This window comes from Dermochelys coriacea, chromosome 11, assembly GCF_009764565.3.
Source record: "Dermochelys coriacea isolate rDerCor1 chromosome 11, rDerCor1.pri.v4, whole genome shotgun sequence".
In the NCBI taxonomy this organism is placed as follows: Eukaryota; Metazoa; Chordata; order Testudines; family Dermochelyidae; genus Dermochelys; species Dermochelys coriacea.
In genome coordinates this window covers 60,285,588-60,306,192 of record NC_050078.2, presented here as the reverse complement: position 1 = coordinate 60,306,192, position 20,605 = coordinate 60,285,588, and the positions used below count along the sequence as shown (strand labels likewise).

The 20,605-nt window shown below is 39.3% G+C and overlaps 1 protein-coding gene across 8 annotated transcripts in view; it reads left to right on the top strand.

The window, feature by feature from the left end:
* Window positions 1-20,605, top strand: part of FAM126B (family with sequence similarity 126 member B) — a 98,780-nt gene that overhangs the window by 1,698 nt on the left and 76,477 nt on the right. The gene's annotated exons all lie outside the window — the stretch shown is intronic.

The following is a 20,605-nucleotide window of genomic DNA, read 5'->3' as shown; positions in this document are numbered from 1 at the left end:
TATTAATAGTGAAACTGTTCTGGGTAGAAAGTTAACAGATTAATCTAGATTGTCTCTACCTGGTTTCAGAGGTTAATATTTTTCACTGTGAGATAAAATCTGCAAGATCCAGGGCTGCCTCTTTTGTTCTGTGAATGCAGTATCAGAGCATGGGGAGGCAAACGTTTGCTTTCTTTGGTTGGGTTTTTCATAGCTTGGAAAGTGAAGGTTTTGAATGCATAAGGAGAGGTTCATTTATCTTTACCTGTGAAATACTTCCATTCCTATTGTAGCTAGTGAATGTTGTTGGGGACTTGCCTCAGGTTCATTACTGCTGAGGATTATTGTTCCCTCAGGGAGGGAAAATTGCAGGTGATCTTTAAATATGTTGTATTCCAGCCTTGTTTTTAATCTTCCCTTTGAGGGGAAAGTTATGATGAGCTTCTGATTTCTTAGAACTTTTTTGATTCTGCATTCATGCGGTTCTGCATGCTTAAAGAAATATGAACTCACAAATTGTATGAAATTGAACTGTTCAAGTGTTCTTGTATGCTCTAAAAATAACTATAAAGTAGTGATGATCATTTTCTGAAAACAAAATTATTATTTGGAGAATAAGTGTATTATCTGTTATAAAGGTACAAGAACATGTATAACTAGGATTTTGAACTTGAAAAACAGTTTAGCAGTTTTTAATATAAAGCCATTGTTTATGTTGGCAGAGAGATTGGAATAAGAGAGAACACTAGTGATATAAAAATATACTTAAAAACGAGGAGTCCAGTGACACTGTAAAGACTAACAGATTTATTTGGGCATAAGCTTTCATGGGTAAAAATCCCCACTTCTTCAGATGCAACAAAAGCTTATGCCCAAATAAATCTTGTGGCACCTTAGAGACTAACAAATAAGTACTCGCAAAAAGAAAAGGAGTACTTGTGGCACCTTAGAGACTAACAAATTTATTAGAGCATAAGCTTTCGTGAGCTACAGCTCACTTCCGATGAAGTGAGCTGTAGCTCACGAAAGCTTATGCTCTAATAAATTTGTTAGTCTCTAAGGTGCCACAAGTACTGCTTTTCTTTTTGCGAATACAGACTAACACGGCTGCTACTCTGAAACCAAATAAATCTGTTAGTCTTTAAGGTGCCACTGGACTCTTCATTGTTTTTGTGGATACAGACTAACACGGCTACCCCTCTGATACTTGGCAAAATATTTTTCTTATTAATGGAATCCTGGCTTGGTTTCTAGACTTGAAATGTAAGATTCTGTGCGGTAGAACAGCACTTTTATATAAGTAGAATGTTGTTATCCAGCACAACCATACCTTATGAAATTCTGACCTGAATAGAGCTGTAGTAGCAGACTGTGGAGCAGAAAATGTAGAAACCTTGAGCAGAGCCCAGGCACAATAATCATAGATAATTTATAAACTTTCTACATTCTTATAAGACATGCTTTGGTTTATCTACCACAGCAAAAGGTTAACCTCTTGTAAGAAAACTTCTTATGCTACAATTAGCGTTCTTCTGCCAGCTGTGGTTTCTTAAAAAGAAAAGGAGTACTTGTGGCACCTTAGAGACTAACAAATTTATTAGAGCATAAGCTTTCGTGAGCTACAGCTCACTTCATCGGATGCATTTGGTGGAAAAAACAGAGGAGAGATTTATATACACACACACAGAGAACATGAAACAATGGGTTTATCATACACACTGTAAGGAGAGTGATCACTTAAGATAAGCCATCACCCACAGCAGGGGGGGGAAAGGAGGAAAACCTTCCATGGTGACAAGCAGGTAGGCTAATTCCAGCAGTTAACAAGAATATCAGAGGTTTCAGAGTAGCAGCCGTGTTAGTCTGTATTCGCAAAAAGAAAAGGAGTACTTGTGGCACCTTAGAGACTAACAAATTTATTGGAGCATAAGCTTTCGTGAGCTACAGCTCACTTCATCATTTGTATTATTTGTAAATGCATCTGATGAAGTGAGCTGTAGCTCACGAAAGCTTATGCTCTAATAAATTTGTTAGTCTCTAAGGTGCCACAAGTACTCCTTTTCTTTTTAAGAATATCAGAGGAACAGTGGGGGGTGGGGTGGGGGGGAGAAATACCATGGGGAAATAGTTTTACTTTGTGTAATGACTCATCCATTCCCAGTCTCTATTCAAGCCTAAGTTAATTGTATCCAGTTTGCAAATTAATTCCAATTCAGCAGTCTCTCCTTGGAGTCTGTTTTTGAAGCTTTTTTGTTGAAGTATAGCCACTCTTAGGTCTGTGATCGAGTGACCAGAGAGATTGAAGTGTTCTCCAACTGGTTTTTGAATGTTATAATTCTTGACGTCTGATTTGTGTCCATTCATTCTTTTACGTAGAGACTGTCCAGTTTGGCCAATGTACATGGCAGAGGGGCATTGCTGGCACATGATGGCATATATCACATTGGTAGATGCGCAGGTGAACGAACCTCTGATAGTGTGGCTGATGTGATTAGGCCCTATGATGGTATCCCTTGAATAGATATGTGGACAGAGTTGGCAACGGGCTTTGTTGCAAGGATAGGTTCCTGGGTTAGTGGTTCTGTTGTGTGGTGTGTGGTTGCTGGTGAGTATTTGCTTCAGATTGGGGGGCTGTCTGTAAGCAAGGACTGGTCTATCTCCCAAGATCTGAGAGAGCGATGGGTCGTCCTTCAGGATAGGTTGTAGATCCTTGATGATGCGTTGGAGAGGTTTTAGTTGGGGGCTGAAGGTGATGGCTAGTGGCGTTCTGTTGTTTTCTTTGTTGGGCCTGTCCTGTAGTAGGTGACTTCTGGGTACTCTTCTGGCTCTGTCAATCTGTTTCTTCACTTCAGCAGGTGGGTATTGTAGTTGTAGGAATGCATGATAGAGATCTTGTAGGTGTTTGTCTCTGTCTGAGGGGTTGGAGCAAATGCGGTTATATCTTAGCGCTTGGCTGTAGACAATGGATCGAGTGGTATGATCTGGATGAAAGCTAGAGGCATGTAGGTAGGAATAGCGGTCAGTAGGTTTCCGATATAGGGTGGTGTTTATGTGACCATCGCTTATTAGCACCGTAGTGTCCAGGAAGTGGATCTCTTGTGTGGACTGGTCCAGGCTGAGGTTGATGGTGGGATGGAAATTGTTGAAATCATGGTGGAATTCCTCAAGAGCTTCTTTTCCATGGTTTCTTGTGTCAGATCTAATGTGTTTGAGTGCAAGGTTCCTTTTTTCTGATCAGTGGGAGCAGACAGAGATGGTATACTGGAAATACTTTCTTTGGCACATACCGTTCTAAAATCTTGTGTACAGCTATGGTACTATATGAACAATAATATATATGCAGCTAGAAGGATATAATTGCCCAACAAATGAGGCGGCTGCTTTCAAACTCAAATACAATGTCACATTCTTTATTTTATGCCCATCTAATGTAATCAGGGCCCCATGTACTCTGCACAATGCTTGAATTGAATTCCCCCTCAGTGTCAGTTTATTCTCCTGCTATGAAATATCCTTCATTGGTAACCTAGCCCTCCCAAAAAACTTCTGGCTCATATTTGAAAATACTAATAGATGTAAAATTCACCAACAATTATTTTCACTGAGGGATTCCCCCTCCCCCCTCAATCTCCACGTTGCCTGCGTTGACTCACTGGCACAGGACTGCATTTCCCCCCTCCCCATGTTTACCATGAAAGTAGGAATTTTTAATTTCAGTAATCCCTTTCCCTGATCCTTGCTGCTTTAGTCTCCAGGCAGCCCAGCTTGCCACTTATACTTCTAGTTTCCCCTCATTCTCTGGCTGCAAGCTGCCCTCCAGGTCTGGTTCCCTGACTCCTTGTATGTGAGTCCATAGAACAATGCAGAGGGAGCTCACACTGTAATCCGGTACTCCCCTTTTGGCAGCTGCAAACCTGTCCCAGCAGAGCAGGGATACAGAAAACAAAATGTCAGGTGATTGGCTGCTGCAAAATGGTGAATGCTGTTGCCAAAATCCTGAATTCTGTGGCTTCTTGGAAAATGCCAAATTCTATGACTGAAAAATAGGTTCATATTTGGAAGATTATCTTCAAAACTATTATTTTTTAAAACTAGGTTTCTGTTTATTAAAATAAAAATTCTGCAGAAGTTGATAGCATTTACTCAGGAAAGCTTTCTAATTGCCCCAGGTGAGAGTCCACTGGATTTTACTGGACTAAAAAAAGTAGATTTTGTGATGGAAATATCTTAGGTTAACTTATCATAAATTTAAGATTGATTATTTTTGAATGGTGAAAATGTATTAAATATAATTTCTTACAGCTTTTTTGGACTTTGACCTGCTAATTAAATGTTAAGTATTTTTATGTACTGAGGACTATTCTTGTATGGGCGATATCAGTTATACTGGTATAATTTAGTCATATGTTATAGATGCATAACTAACACTGCAGCAATATATGGAGACTCATGACAATTAGTTGAAATAACTGGAAGAAAGTGGGAGCAGTTCTTCCAAACAAATGTCTCTTTGGGTGAGGGTTGGAACAGATAAGTCACCAAATGTCCCAGTGTGTGCTACCAAAGTAGGAAACACACTTAGAAATAAGCAAAATACTCGGCTTTGAGTTTTGATGCTATCTTAGATTTAGTAAAAGCCAAGATGGGAGGTTTTCAGAGAAGGAATTGCAAAGTGTTTTAAAAAACTGGGATCTGCCACCTTTTAGAGCTTTGGAGGTGGACATCCTATGTGTATTAAAAAAAACCTATGTAGAATATTCTTTTTTCTAATAATTGGTATACGCAAAATGGCTAATCAAGAATTAATTAGATATCAACTGACATGTTTAAAATTAATTGATTTTATATTTGGCTAAACACAAATCTCCACGTTGAGATGCTGACATGATGAGATTTGAATTTTGAGATCAGCCTCTCCTTTATTTGCTTTGAATCCTTGGACTCTCCTGTCAAATGACATACTTGAGCTAGCCAGTAATTTAAAAATACTTGATTCTGGGAATATACTTGTATAACTCCTGAGTATCAAGATGAGATTGTACATCTCAGATGGATACTTAGATACAGATTCAATGCAATATTAGCTTACTGCATCTTGTTCAGGTAAAAGGTTTTCTACCTAAATTGGAAAAGGTATTAGAGTCCCTTTTTAATTAGTTATTAAAACAATATTAAGGCTAGCAGACCTAAAATTAGCCTGCCAGCCAGCTTTGTTTTGACATGTGGGTCTTTACATGACCAGGTATGTGCATGTCATTTCATCTCTACGATCTGCCTGCTCTATTCTGGTGAGCAGCAGGATATTAAGAAACATAAAAATCTTGCTCTTCAAGGTCTGTGTATACCATCTATATTGGGAGTCATGGGTTTCCAGTCCCTTGGGTAGTACATCTCTAATTTTGGGAACCATGAGTTTGTGCAGATGCTTGACCTAAAGTGAGTTATTCCTGCAGGGAATGAAATGAAAAAGCATTGAGCTACTCATATGTCAGATGTTTGCAGTGTTCACAATCAATTGTTTTAATTACAGGAGAAGCATCTGTATACAGCTTCTGTGTTAATGCCATGGGGCAAAGAGTAGTGGACGCTAATAATATATACTTGCACTACTTCAAAGGTTATGTTAACTGTATTACTTAGTGCGTGTCTTTTTAGCTTGGAGTTTCCTTTGGAATGTTTTATTTGTATGTTGGTTTATGTGGCAAGTCATTCCTTCCTCTAGGAGAGAGTCTGTGCAAGGAACTGTATATTGCAGCTAGGATTCATAACTCTATTTGTAAATAGGTTAGTTGATTGGTGCTAATAGTGATTCTTTTTTGTGCAGTTTCTGATCACAAATTGAATGAGTAGGATAAAGAAGGCCTCTACCCAGATGTTTGAGTGCCTCTGAGGTTTCTTGTGTTGAAACATGGAGAGTGACAGATACTGTTCTTTACTTGTATTAGATGTGTTGTGGTTCTAGTGGTAATAATACAGTATCTTGTACTTAATCAGCTAAGGATCTCAAAGCACTTTATAAAAGTATATAGTAAGAATATCCCAGTCTTACAGATTAGGAATTCAGATATAGAGGTACTAAGTGTTTTGCTCGAGGTCACACATTGGTTTATTGGAGATGTGGGCAATAGAAACGAGGGGTGACATCTTGGCTCCATTGAAGTCAAAGATTGTTTTTACCATTGATTTCATTGGTGTTGGCATTTCACACCAGGTCTCCAAGCTCCTGTTTTAACCACTAGACATATTGCCTTGCTGAAAGTACCTGAAAGTAAAATTCAGCAGATATCAATAATAAATGCTTGTTGTGCCGTAGCCCTGACATATGTTGGTTGTTGTAGAACAGTAGTAGTACAAGCAGTTTCCAAGTATAGCATTTATTTTGTTATGGGAGAAAAATGTTTCTCCAAACTCTGTTATAGTAAAACTTCTCTAGGAACAATAACGGGATAAATGAATCCTTGGTGACACTCCATGTACTTCTCTGGAGTTATACCAGGAATGATTTTAAATTAGCGAGTCTTTTAAACAAAATAATGTGTCCCTCAGTGTAGAAATTGTAAGGAAAATTGACAAAGCATCAGCATAATAAAAGCCTGAATCCTTCCATTGGTTGTAACTAGGGTGACCAGACGTCCCGATAAAATTGGGACTGTCCCAATTTTTAGTTCTTTGTCCCGTTTCCCGACCGATGCACGGTTGGGATGGCATTTGTCCCGATATTGCGGTTTTGGCTGCTTTGGCTTTTTTTTTTTTTTGTTGCTTCCCCCATGTGTCTCGATATTTTGTCCGTTTCATCTGGTCACCCTAGTTGTAACTGGAAAATTTAACAATTTTACCTTTTTAGACTGTTGTTCTGTTGGTCCAGAAGCTGGTCAAAGGAGAGCAGGAGGAATTTAGATGTACAGTAGAAAATGACCAGTTTCCTCTGCTTTTTCAGCCTTTTATTTTTGTTTCGTCATAGCTAGGAATTGGTTTTGTTCAAAATTCTTGGGCTGTAGCAGGTTTCTTTTAAATACTTAATTAATACTGCTATTGTATTCGATCCTTAAGAAAAAAAAAGTAAGTTTTTTTCAAGTAAAAAAAAAACAGACTCCAACGAGAGACTGCTGAATTGGAATTAATTTGCAAACTGGATACAATTAACTTAGGCTTGAATAGAGACTGGGAATGGATGAGTCATTACACAAAGTAAAACTATTTCCCCATGGTATTTCTCCCTCCCACCCCACCCCCCACTGTTCCTCTGATATTCTTGTTAACTGCTGGAATTAGCCTACCTGCTTGTCACCATGAAAGGTTTTCCTCCTTCCCCCCCCCCCTGCTGTTGGTGATGGCTTATCTTAAGTGATCACTCTCCTTACAGTGTGTATGATAAACCCATTGTTTCATGTTCTCTGTGTGTGTGTATATAAATCTCTCCTCTGTTTTTTCCACCAAATGCGTCCGATGAAGTGAGCTGTAGCTCACGAAAGCTTATGCTCTAATAAATTTGTTAGTCTCTAAGGTGCCGCAAGTGCTCCTTTTCTTTTTGCGAATACAGACTAACACGGCTGCTACTCTGAAACCTATATTTTCTTGTTTGTTTGTTTTTTCTTGTGGGGTTCAGGTTGCCAGATTAGCCACAAATCTGGTATGGTTTTTATCTAGTTAACTTTTACAGTTAGTATGAAAAAATTTAAGGTACTGCCCATTTATTTTATTTTTCAGTTGGAATCAGATATTAAGATCTTAGTAGTATTTGTATTATCATGAGAATCTAGTTTTAACTTTCCAGAGCATGTCTAGTTGAACTAACTTTATATTTTCAGAAGGGTGGTTGAGGTTACACCAGTAAATCCAATTATTAGTATTTGTACACTTAACTGTATTTATATTTTGTAAATTTACCTTTTGTGTACTTAATTTAAAGCTACAGAGTGAAATCTTCTTGTAGTGAATTTGGATACAGTGAAACTTGTTACGAAGTAGAATGAAATCCCAAATTGTCTCTATATCTTTGCGGCATACAAATTCCAAATCAGGTTAGGGTTCAGATAACTTTGATCAGTGTTAATATTTGTGGGTATAGTTGACTAATATTTAGTAATTGAGCATTATGCTGTTACCACAAGGACTACAAAGGATTTTTCCCTGTCTCTACTGTATTGGGCAATGTGCAGTTAACTCCACACGAGATCCACTTCCTGGATGCTACAGTGCTAATAAGCAATGGTCACATAAACACCACCCTAGACTGGAAACCTATTGACCGCTATACTTACCTACATCCTTCCAGCTTTCATCCAGACCACAATACATGGTCCATTGTCTACAGCCAACCTCTACAATACAACCGCATATGCTCCAACCCATCAGACGGAGACAAACACCTAAAAGGTCTCTATCAAGTGTTCTTACAACTACAGTACCCACCTGCTGAAGTGAAGAAACAGATTGACAGAGCCAGAAGAGTACCCAGAAGTTACCTACTACAGGACAGGCCCAACAGAGAAAATAACAGAACGTCACTAGCCATCACCTTCAGCCCCCAACTAAAACCTCTCCAATACATCATCAAGGATCTACAACTTATCCTGAAGGACGAGCCATCGCTCTCACAGACCTTGGGAGACAGGCCAGTCCTCGCTTACAGACAGCCCCCCAACCTGAAGCAAATACTCACCAGCAACTACACAACAAAAACACTTACCCAGGAACCTATCCTTGCAACATAGCCAGTTGCCAACTGTGTCCACATATCTATTCAGGGGACACCATCATAGGGCCTAATCACATCAGCCACACTATCAGAGGCTTGTTCACCTCAACATCTACCAATGTGATATGTGCCAGCAATGCCCCTCTGCCACATACATTGGCCAAACCGGGCAGTCTCTACGCAAAAGAATAAATGAACACATCTGACATCAAGAATTGTAACATTCAAAAACCAGTCGGTGAACACTTCAATCTCTCTGGTCACTCTATTACAGACCTAAAAGTGGCAATTCTTCAACAAAAAAAACTTCAAAAACAAACTCCAATGAGAGACTGCGGAATTGAAATTAATTTGCAAACTGGACACCATTAACTTAGGCTTGAATAAAGACTGGGAGTGGATGCATCATTACACAAAGTAAAACTATTTCCCCATGTTTATTCCCCCCCTCCTCCCACTGTTCCTCGCACGTTCTTGTCAACTGCTGGAAATGGCCCACCTTTATTATCACTACCAAAGGGTTTTTTTCTCTCCTTCTGGTAATAGCTCAGCTTACCTGATCACTCTCATTACAGTGTGTATGGTAACACCCATTGTTTCATGTTCTCTATGTATATAAAATCTCCCCACTGTATTTTCCACAGCATGCGTCCGATGAAGTGAGCTGTAGCTCATGAAAGCTTATGCTCAGATAAATTTGTTAGTCTCTAAGGTGCCACGAGTACTCCTTTTCTTTTTATGGATACAGACTAACACATGGCTGCTATTCTGAAACCTAAATATACTATGACTTTTTTTTCCTACCGAACCATTGGATAGCCCTCTGTAAGGGGTTGTCTACACTACAAAATTAGGTAGACTTAATTTACGTTGACTTACAGCCACAGCAGTAATTCAGTTGGCAGTTGATGTCCCCACCACCCTCCTTCTGCTGGTGGTGCACGTCCTCACCTGGAGTGCTTGCACTGACTGAAGTCGGGCATTGTGGGGTCACTGAGAGCTGCGTGGTGCTCACAGCTGGTGCTCCCCATCCGCCCTGGGGTGACAGCCCAAGCTGTGAGCCTTGCATCGACCTAACTCTGTAGTGTAGACCAAGCCTTAGAGAGAGTACTGGACTTAATGGAGCAAGCGTCTAATCCAGGGATCTCAAACTCAATTCACCATGAGTGCCACATGAGGACTAGTACAATGGCCTGAGGGCCACATCACTGAAACCTTTTCATACAAAGATACAAAACCTCCCCCCCCGGCCCGCACTCCACCCCTTCCATGAGGCCCTGCCCCTATTCCATCCTCTTCCCCAAATCCCCGCCCCAGCCCTGCCTCTTTTCTGCTTCCTCCCCTGAGCGTGCTGCATTTCTGCTTCTCCTCCATCCCTCCTGGAAAGTCCTAAGCACCACCAAACAGCTGAAGGGGGACAAGAGGGGGAGCGGGGAGGGAGGGGAGCTTGGTTGCCGGTGGAGTCGGGGCCTATGGCGGGCCACTAGAAATAACTCAGTGGGCTGCATGTTTGAGACCCCTGGTCTAATCCTTTAGTAAAATGAATCTTTTTGAGATGTGTATGGAGAAACTAGTTAAGAGGGTCTCGGTGGATATTAATAGTTGATCTAATGAATTAAGCTTTCAGCTAAACCGCAAAAGCTTTCGAATGATCTGTTATGTCTTGTTTGGCATGGTATCCTTGCCAACCGTTCTCTACCTACTGCTGTGGAAAAGCTTCTTGAGCACTGCTCCTTGTCGTCATGCTGAAGTGTTTGTCTGGAACCTTGCCATTTTTGGCCTGAGTAAGTTTGTGGGGGTGTGATGATTAGCCAAGCCTTTCTCTCTGCTGATCACACTATCATGAATCTAATTTGCCAGGGACTCCTATCTGATGCAATTACTCAACGGTTTAAAATCAGACTTATTCTCTGTCCCAGTCTAAGGTCAAGCTTCTGATTTTTGGTTAAATGGAATATAATTTCAGAATTTGCCATCAGTTCAGACATAGGTGGATGCATGTAAATTTTGTTCAGTCAGAGATGCAATCCTGTTGCCATTGAAGCCAGTAAGAATTTTGACAGTGACATAAGTGTGTGTGGGGGAAGGGTCAGACACTCAGTAAGCAACTCACTTTCTCCTATTAATAATCAGGAAACGACCCTTTGAATTTAGTGATAATTCCGATTGAAGAAACTCATCCGCTTTGTGACATTTTCCAGATACATCTTCAACAAAGCATGTCTTAGCAATGAACAAATATAATATTTTCCTATTCTACCTATTTTTTGGAAGTGTTCTAGCAGTAATTATCATTTTATTGCTGCTTCTGTGGAGTCTTGAGGCATTCTCCCTTAGCAGTGTACTTCATGTTTATTTTTCATAGGCTCCTGTACATTGAAGATGCTCATCTTTTATCTGTTAATTGAAATTTGTCAACTCTTACAACTTTCTAAAATCCCTGCCAGTTTTTCTGTTAGTAAATGTGAATGAATATAGCACGTATGTGCTCCCATGACTGTAATGGAAAATAAAATCCTATCTATGGCATCTATTAATCCTTTTGCAGTAAGAGAATAAGATGTCATCTATGAGGTTAGAATCTTATTTCTCCATTTTAATTATTGAAATGAAGCAGACTACAGACTAGAACACCAGTGGTCAAAGTATGGTTATAGACATACTAGTTACAGCCAGACATTTAAAATGTATGCCCTAATTGGTGGGTGACAGATGTGGCAAAAAGGCAAAAGTAAAATATGAAAAGAGTATGAAAGCAGAGAGATTATAATCAACAAATCTAACATAGCTATCAACCTTTTGTTGCCTACTCAATATTAATAAACATGTCAAAGTAGAAGACTTTTCTGCAGCTATCTTAAATGGAAGTGTTGCCTCATAGTTGTTTAAAAATAGTCGTGCTATATCTCCACATCTGTATTTGTATTTGTTCAGAATGGTCTCTCTGAATACATAGAACAAACAAATGTTCATTTTTAGTAGAATCTTCACATGTGTTATCAACCATATCTTTCCAGAAATTAGCTGGCGATGAACAAGTCCACAAGATGTGCAACAGCAATCTCTCATAGGTTTTCTGCCTTTGAGAGCAGGGGGATTTTGAAAGGCTGCCAGGATGAGTGGTGTGAAATAAATTCTATGAAGGACATTAAAGAATATGAATCTATTTTTGCACTTCAAAAAACTCCAAAATCTTCTCCTCCCTCCCCCCCCATCCCAGAGCCACTCTGTGCTATTACTTCATGACACACAGCTGCGTCCTAGCAACACAAATTGTACAGGAAAGTAAGACAATGAAACAGTCAAAAAGGTCAGGCACAGTGAACTGGGGCACAGACCTTGATTTAAAGCCCTTATTAAGGGCATTTGAAAAGAACAGACAGCCCCTAGAAGATACAAGAATTACTGGGGTGTGAACTAATAGAGAATGTGTAATGCCAGAAACATTGTCTAGACACACAGGAGGATGATTTCGCTAGATGAAAGGACAGAATACAAAAACTGGAGTTGTTTTTCCATCTCATGTAAATATAATGTAGTAAATTTGCTGAAAGGAAAACTTTTGGCTAAGGCTGCCAAAAGTTGGCTAAGGCTGCAAAACACTTTGTTGTGACACTCTTTTTCACATGTTCTTACCTTTCTGAAATATTCACCTCTTGGGCCATTATTATTCCTGCTCAAAAAATTATAAACATGCATGTGAACAGGGCTGTGTCAAAAATGGATGAAGTTTCAACATTGAAACTTGGTATAGAGTCTTGATAACAGGGACATTAAGGATTTGTGCCTTTGCTTTGTTTCGAAATAATATGATTTTATTTTACAAAGTTGAGCATTGTAAATTGAGCACATTTAGTAGGTTCCCCTCCCCCATTAAATTTGGGTGGAGAAGAGAGCACCCTGAAAGATAGGTGTGTTGTTTAGTATGGACTTCCAAAGCTGCATATGCATCTATTTGTTAACTCTACAAATGTGCATTTTATTAGTGATTGGGCCTGCTAGTTGTAGAAGTTGCGGCTCTTGCCTTCAAAGTGTACAATGGTGAATGGAGAAGAAAAATCCCGTTGCTACTGATTTGTAGATTGTTTGGGATGACCTATAACACTCTAAAGGCCGTTTATTCAGTCAGTCCACTGTTAGAAAACTTACTTGATTATTCCAAACTCAAGAAAACAAGTAGTATTCTATGGTTAATTATTTTTGCCTGCTACTCCTGTGTCAAATTAAACACGAGCACAAGTGGGTGCAACTCTGTTGAAGCCATTAGAACAGTACCTGCTTAGATTAATGGTGAATTTGACCCACAATATCTATGTACATTTTTCTATGTCTTCATCTATACCTAAGAAAAATTGAGCGCAGTTGGCTTTCTCTTACTTAATTGGGTAGATAAAGGACCCAGTTAGTTAATATTTTGGGAACTGATTAATATGGAGCTAATGTTCAGTCTTTAAATAGGCCTCTAAAAAGAAAACTGCACGTTTTACTGAGTTACAAAATGTGTGTATTTAAAAACCTACTTCTCACTAAGAAAAACTGTGTGAAATTGACCACTTTGCTTTAAAATATTAACTGGTCAGGTTTTTCCCATTCTATGACTGGTCAGTTTCCATCCTGTTCTAATATTGATTTAACCTCAAAAGAATAACTGTACACTGTGAACAATACACCTGGTGTCTAACTATTCAACAGTGAAGTTTAATAATTAAACTGGTATTAAAACAAGAGAGGAACTGGTTTATTTTTTCACTGTAATGGTTTATAGATAGTGGCACAATTATTTTACAGCAAGATGGCAGGTACTGCCAGCTGGTAGGCCAGGAAGTACTAATTTTAATTTGAAACTTTATTTTCAGTATTTCACATAGGCTTTTCATCATGTGCAGTGTTTAAAACGGATAGGTCTTTTTTGAGAAACATGATCTTCTTTTGTTTTTTTCACATAGGACTGGATCCTGCAAATACACATGTAACTTTACACCCAGGAGCCATCCAACTGAAGTTCGTAGGGTTACTCCTGAGCATAAAGTTACTCATGAGCAGGGTTAGACACCTTAGTGAGTAGACAGAAACATATAGGTAGTAAATTTTAAAGGTGCTTCTTCTGGACCTACAGATGATCATGTTTCACTCAAAGAGGCATTGCACAGAGCTAATGTGGTCAGGTGCTCTTGGAGAATTATTACTCCCCACATACAGAAATTCTGATTTTTTTAAAATGAGCTCAAGCCAATCTCAATGTTTTTATACAATAGTTGAAACAAAAAACAGATTTTTAAATTTTTTTTTCACTTCAATAGTTTCTCTGCAATAATTACTCCCCCCCTCCCCCTTACATACACACACAGAACCGTTGAAAAGCTGTTGTAAAAGAGTTAGTGTCTAGATTTGATGATGATGCATTGGAATTATGTGAGGGAAAAGAGAATGCTTTCTAGTTTGACTATTTCCCAGTGAAACTGCAGTTTGAATTCTAACTTTTATATTTATCCATCAACAAAGCTCACTGTTAAATGCTCTTTGAGACTATTGCTTTCCTTGTTCATTTTTCTTAGTTTTTCTAGAATAAATTAATCTTTCTGAAAAAAAGCCATAAAAACACTTCTGTACAAGGATACCTCAATCTAAATTGTCTAGATTCTAAGCTGCTGTGGTTTATTGAACTCTTAATCACCTTACAGCTAGCTAGAAGGAGAGGTGGGGAGTTGGAGGAAAAATGCACTTACTAAGTGCAATAGCAGGCAGTGGGTTGTCATGATAGGAGCCCTTTTCTTTTCATCTATTGCTCTCTAACCTGCATCTTTGGGGGTCTGGCAGATGGGACCGATCCTCCTTGAAGATCTTTAGATCTTCTTAACTTTACTTCATCTTTCTTTTATCCTTCCTTCTTTACTCTTTCACTCTCACTCATTCCAGCTTTCTCTGTCTCTCTCTTGATTTCTGTCTTCTAACTGGATTGTCTGTCATGACAGAGGACGGGACTTAATGACCCAGAAGGTGACAGTTCCTCCAGTCCTATGTTCCTGTGACTATTTTATTCTTTAATATGGACCCTGAAATAGGTCAATCTCCAAGATATACCATATTTGTTCTCTTTAGGTTATATTTGAAGTTTACCTTCTGGTGCAAAATACAGTTGCTTGCCTTCTGAGTGTGGCAAGATGCTGTGAACACAGAACAACTTTGCTTAATGGTCTTTGCAGTCACTTCCTATCCACTTCTAGGTGTTCTTCAAAATATTGGGGATAATTTTAAAAGATCTGAATTTTCTGTGCTGTGAGAGAGTTCTTTCATCCCTGTTATGATAGTTAAGATCAGCTGGGCGGATCTTGCTATTGGTTCTTGGGGCTAAAAATGCTATAGCTGCTCATAGGCCTTTCTCAGTTCAGGGCTAGTGGAATTGGCTCTATCAGAGCCAAAGCCTAACAGGCTTCTGAGTGTGATCTAAGGTGTTCTTATTTTGTTTGGTATATACTTGATTTTTTGTGTTTTTATGGTTCTCATTCCTGACAAAAGAACAATGGCTTTAATGCTATCCACAATTAATAGGTATTGTAATTTGTTTTAAACTCTGAAAACTCTTTAAGTGCCATAGGTTTTGTATATTTTACTGTACTAAGGATTTTCTAGGAGGTGTTACTAACAGCACTTACCATTAAGGTTGCCTAACTCTTTACTGTTTACTGACCCTGTTTTCAGTTTCTTATAACTTTGCCAGTTGCAGCCGTTCAGGCTGAAATGTTCCATGCTGGTTATCTGCCTCAGTCTGATCTGTCTTTCTGTCTGTTTCAGCAAAGCTGGGTTAGCCATTTTCAAAAATTAAATTGGGGAAATACGTTGTTTTGCCCATGTTAAAAAAAAATTACAAGTGTTTCATTGAGAAGCTCTAGTGCCTCTATGCATTGGACTATGGATGTAAAATTTGGCAAGGGTCATCCTAATATAAGAGATCTGCCTTTTGCTGTCCCTGTGAAAATCTGCCCAAATTTAGCCAAAAATCACAGTTTGCATAAGCTTAGTAGAAGCTTGTTTGGCGGCAGCATTCTCTGAAGATTGACTGCACTGAGGATGCTCCATCCTCACCTAGTCCTGCATACTGACCAAACTGCATGCACCATCCCCACAGGATGACTGAGAGTATGCTTAGGCTGACCAGATAGCAAGTGTGAAAAATAGGGATAGGGTGGGGGATAATAGGGGTCCTATGCTGGGGTGATAGGGTCCTATATAAGACAAAGCCCCTAATATCCAAATGGTCCTGATAATATCGGGGCAACTGGTCACCCTATATATGCTCCATCCCAGAACTTTATGGCTGACCAGAACTTTCCCTGTAGTTGTTCCTCTGGGCTGCTGTGATGCCAGCAACAGAAATTGAGAGCAGGAGACTCTCCTGTGCTCTGAGTGCTCTCATTGCTGGTGCCAAGGCACTGTGGAATGCAGGGGCATGAGGAGCTTGTGGAATGGGGACTGGGATGAGCTTGGGAAAGTTTGGCAAAGATGGGAAGAAGGGCCTGTATCCATTGAAGTCCATGTCCTCCAGAATGTGGAAATGAAACTCAGATTCCTGAGTCTTAACATTCCTCTGTTGTCAGCAAATATAATAATAATAATAAGGCAATTAAGGCAATTAGTTAGGGAAGTGGATTGGACTGAAGAACTTATGGATCTAAAGGCAGTTGAGGCCTGGGATTACTTTAAATCAAAACTGCAGAAGCTATCGGAAGCCTGTATCCCAAGAAAGGGGAAAAAATTCATAGGAAGGAGTTGTAGACCAAGCTGGATGAGCAAGCATCTTAGAGAGGTGATTATGAAGAAGCAGAAAGCATACAGGGAGTGGAAGATGGGAGGGATCAGCAAGGAAAGCTACCTAATTGAGGTCAGAAGATGTAGGGATAAAGTCAGAGAGGCTAAAAGTCGAGTAGAGTTGGACCTTGCAAAGGGAATTAAAACCAATAGTAAAAGGTTCTATAGCCATATAAATAAGAAGAAAACTAAGAAGGAAGAAGTGGGGCCGCTTAACACTGAGGATGGAGCGGAGGTTAAAGATAATCTAGGCATGGCCCAATATCTAAACAAATACTTTGCCTCAGTCTTTAATAAGGCTAAAGAGGATCTTGGGGATAATGGTAGCATGACAAATGGGAAGGAGGATATAGAGGTAGATATTACCATATCAGAGGTAGAAGCGAAACTGAAACAGCTTAATGGGACTAAATCGGGGGGCCCAGATAATCTTCATCCAAGAATATTAAAGGAATTGGCACCTGAAATTGCAAGCCCATTAGCAAGAATTTTTAATGAATCTGTAAACTCAGGAATAGTACCGAATGATTGGAGAATTGCTAATATAGTTCCTATTTTTAAGAAAGGAAAAAAAAGTGATCCAGGTAACTACAGGCCAGTTAGTTTGACATCTGTAGTATGCAAGGTCCTGGAAAAAATTTTGAAGGAGAAATTAGTTAAGGACATTGAAGTCAATGGTAAATGGGACAAAATACAACATGGTTTTACAAAAGGTAGATCGTGCCAAACCAACCTAATCTCCTTTTCTGAAAAAGTAACAGATTTTTTAGATAAAGGAAATGCAGTGGATCTAATTTACCTAGATTTCAGTAAGGCATTTGATACCGTGCCACATGGGGAATTATTAGTTAAATTGGAGAAGATGGGGATCAATATGAACATCAGAAGGTGGATAAGGAATTGGTTAAAGGGGAGACTGCAACGGGTCCTACTGAAAGGCAAACTGTCAGGTTGGAGGGAGGTTACCAGTGGAGTTCCTCAGGGATCGGTTTTGGGACCAATCTTATTTAATCTTTTTGTTACTGACCTTGGCACAAAAAGTGGGAGTGTGCTAATAAAGTTTGCAGATGATACAAAGCTGGGAGGTATTGCCAATTCGGAGAAGGATCGGGATATTATACAGGAGGATCTGGATGACCTTGTAAACTGGAGTAATAGTAATAGGATGAAATTTAATAGTGAGAAGTGTAAGGTTATGCATTTAGGGATTAATAACAAGAATTTTAGTTATAAGTTGGGGACGTATCAATTAGAAGTAACGGAAGAGGAGAAGGACCTTGGAGTATTGGTTGATCATAGGATGACTATGAGCTGCCAATGTGATATTGCTGTGAAAAAAGCTAATGCGGTTTTGGGATGCATCAGGAGAGGCATTTCCAGTAGGGATAAGGAGGTTTTAGTACCGTTATACAAGGCACTGGTGAGACCTCACCTAGAATACTGTGTGCAGTTCTGGTCTCCCATGTTTAAAAAGGATGAATTCAAACTGGAGCAGGTACAGAGAAGGGCTACTAGGATGATCCGAGGAATGGAAAACTTGTCTTATGAAAGGAGACTTAAGGAGCTTGGCTTGTTTAGCCTAACTAAAAGAAGGTTGAGGGGAGATATGATTGCTCTCTATAAATATATCAGAGGGATAAATACAGGAGAGGGAGAGGAATTATTTAAGCTCAGCACCAATGTGGACACAAGAACAAATGGGTATAAACTGGCCACCAGGAAGTTTAGACTTGAAATCAGACGAAGGTTTTTAACCATCAGAGGAGTGAAGTTTTGGAATAACCTTCCAAGGGAAGCAGTGGGGGCAAAAGATCTATCTGGCTTTAAGATTCTACTCGATAAGTTTATGGAGGAGATGGTATGATGGGATAATGGGATTTTGGTAAGTAATTGATCTTTAAATATTCAGGGTAAATAGGCCAAATCCCCTGAGATGGGATATTAGATGGATGGGATCTGATTTACTATAGAAAATTCTTTCCTGGGTATCTGGCTGATGAATCTTGCCCATGTGCTCAGGGTTTGGCTGATTGCCATGTTTGGGGTCGGGGGGGAGTTTTCCTCCAGGGCGGATTGGAGGGGCCCTGGAGGTTTTTTTTTTTTGCCTTCCTCTGTAGCATGGGGCATGGTTGACTGGAGGGAGGCTTCTCTGCTCCTTGAAGTTTTGAACCATGATTTGAGGACTTCAATAGCTCAGACATGGGTGAGGTTTTTCATAGGAGTGGTGGGTGACATTCTGTGGCCTGCGCTGTGCAGGAGGTCGGACTAGATGATCAGAGTGGTCCCTTCTGACCTTAGTATCTATGAATCTATAAATATCTGTGAAAGCCCCTGGAAGAAAATGTCATTCCCCCCTCTAGTGCTGGTCCACACAGAGAAGGACAACTTGCTGTTGCTAGCAGTTACCCCCTTAGCTCAAGTGACAGAGGTCTATATTGTAGATCTAAAAGTTCCAACCCTGCTGATGACCCATGGGGGGGGTCAATATAGTTACACATGATGGTATTTCTTTTGTTCTTTTTCAGTTAAAAAAACAACAACAAACCCTAGGAAATGTACATTAAAAAAATGAAACAGCCTCATTAACTGCATAACTCTGGTTCATTCCCTGAGCATGCTCCATCTTGTGCACTGAATGAGGCCGGAATCCTATGGACAAAATGGTATGTAATCATATAACTGAAGACTGTAACATAATGCATGGGCAACCTTAAATGTGACATTTTCTAACTTTTGAGTTCTTGGCTTTGCAGCCTTAATATTTTTTTAATGTAGGCTTTTTTATGTAATATATGTTGTGGTATAGCTTTGGTTGAAATAGAGTTGAATCAGAAATATCCAATATTTCCTTCTAAGGAGATCTAAGAAAAGCCATTGAAACAGTCAGCTTAGTTACCCTCTTAGTTACCCTCTATTTTTTGAAGAGAAACCTTTTTCAACTAGAAGTTGATAAGATTAGAAGGAGAGATTTCATTAGCTTTCAGCACTCAACAGGTAACAGCAGAGAAATCTTCAGCAGCATTTTTGGGGAGTGCTCAGGTAAACCTAGAGGAACAAGTAATTTAAGTCCTAAGTATCTAACCTAAATTCCAGTTTGGATGGATTGCAAATGGTAGCAGATTTTGTAGCCAAAAATGTATCTTGATGTTTTAATGGTCTAAAATTGATAAGCACTTCATTTTTGAAGGTGAGTTATTTCCATGATATAATAGACATTGATTTGGATCAAGTGAGAGATGGTAAGAGTGAAAAAGAGGAAGCTGTTTAAATTTCAGAATTCATATTTCCTACAACTATTTGTTCCTGCATAAATTTCTCTTCTCTGCAGCAATGGTCGTGATTATTCACCTTCTCACCATAGGCAGCTGCACTCAGTTTTCTCTGGTTTACTCATTCTTCTATAAATCTATTCCATTATATTTTATTCTTTTGTTAGTGTCTGTTCCTTTTTAGCACTTGCTTAAGCTTTTGTCTGTGGACTCAGTATTGAGTGGCCCTCATTTGAGGTTTGGTATAGTCAGTTTTGCTGTTTACTTTCTCATGCTATATTTCACTCTATATTTAATTTGGATTATTAAAGATGTAGTTTATTTCGTAAGCAGAGCCTGTGTATCTCCGGTTTGGTTTAGAACAAATCTATTAGACTACATACAGTTTGAGAGGCTGTTTGGAGGGAAGGTGGTAGTATGTGGTAAATGTGTTTCACAAACGTGGGTATTGTGGATATAGGTTTCAGGATAGGTTATCACACATGAGCTGATTTATGGCACACGGTGTCCTATGTCTGTTTAGCATCGAAAGAGTTATTACATAGGAGCTCATGGGAGAGGGAAAGAGAGATTGAATTATGTTTAGCGTAGGATGGGTTATCACACAGGAGCTGATGAGAGAGAATGTTTCAGATTTAAAGTAGGATGACTGCATGACGTTGTTTCTAAGGAAACTGGTACTGGAAGCATGTACGAGGTGAGCGAATATCTGGTCTTAAGATACACTTTTTAAACAGTGCACATATAGTTTGTTATTTTAATGGAATAATGTTTCATATGATGTCTTGTGTGTTGCTGTATTAAAGGTTGTATAACCGTTCTCTTTTGTTTATAGTACTGTTTCCAGAATCTG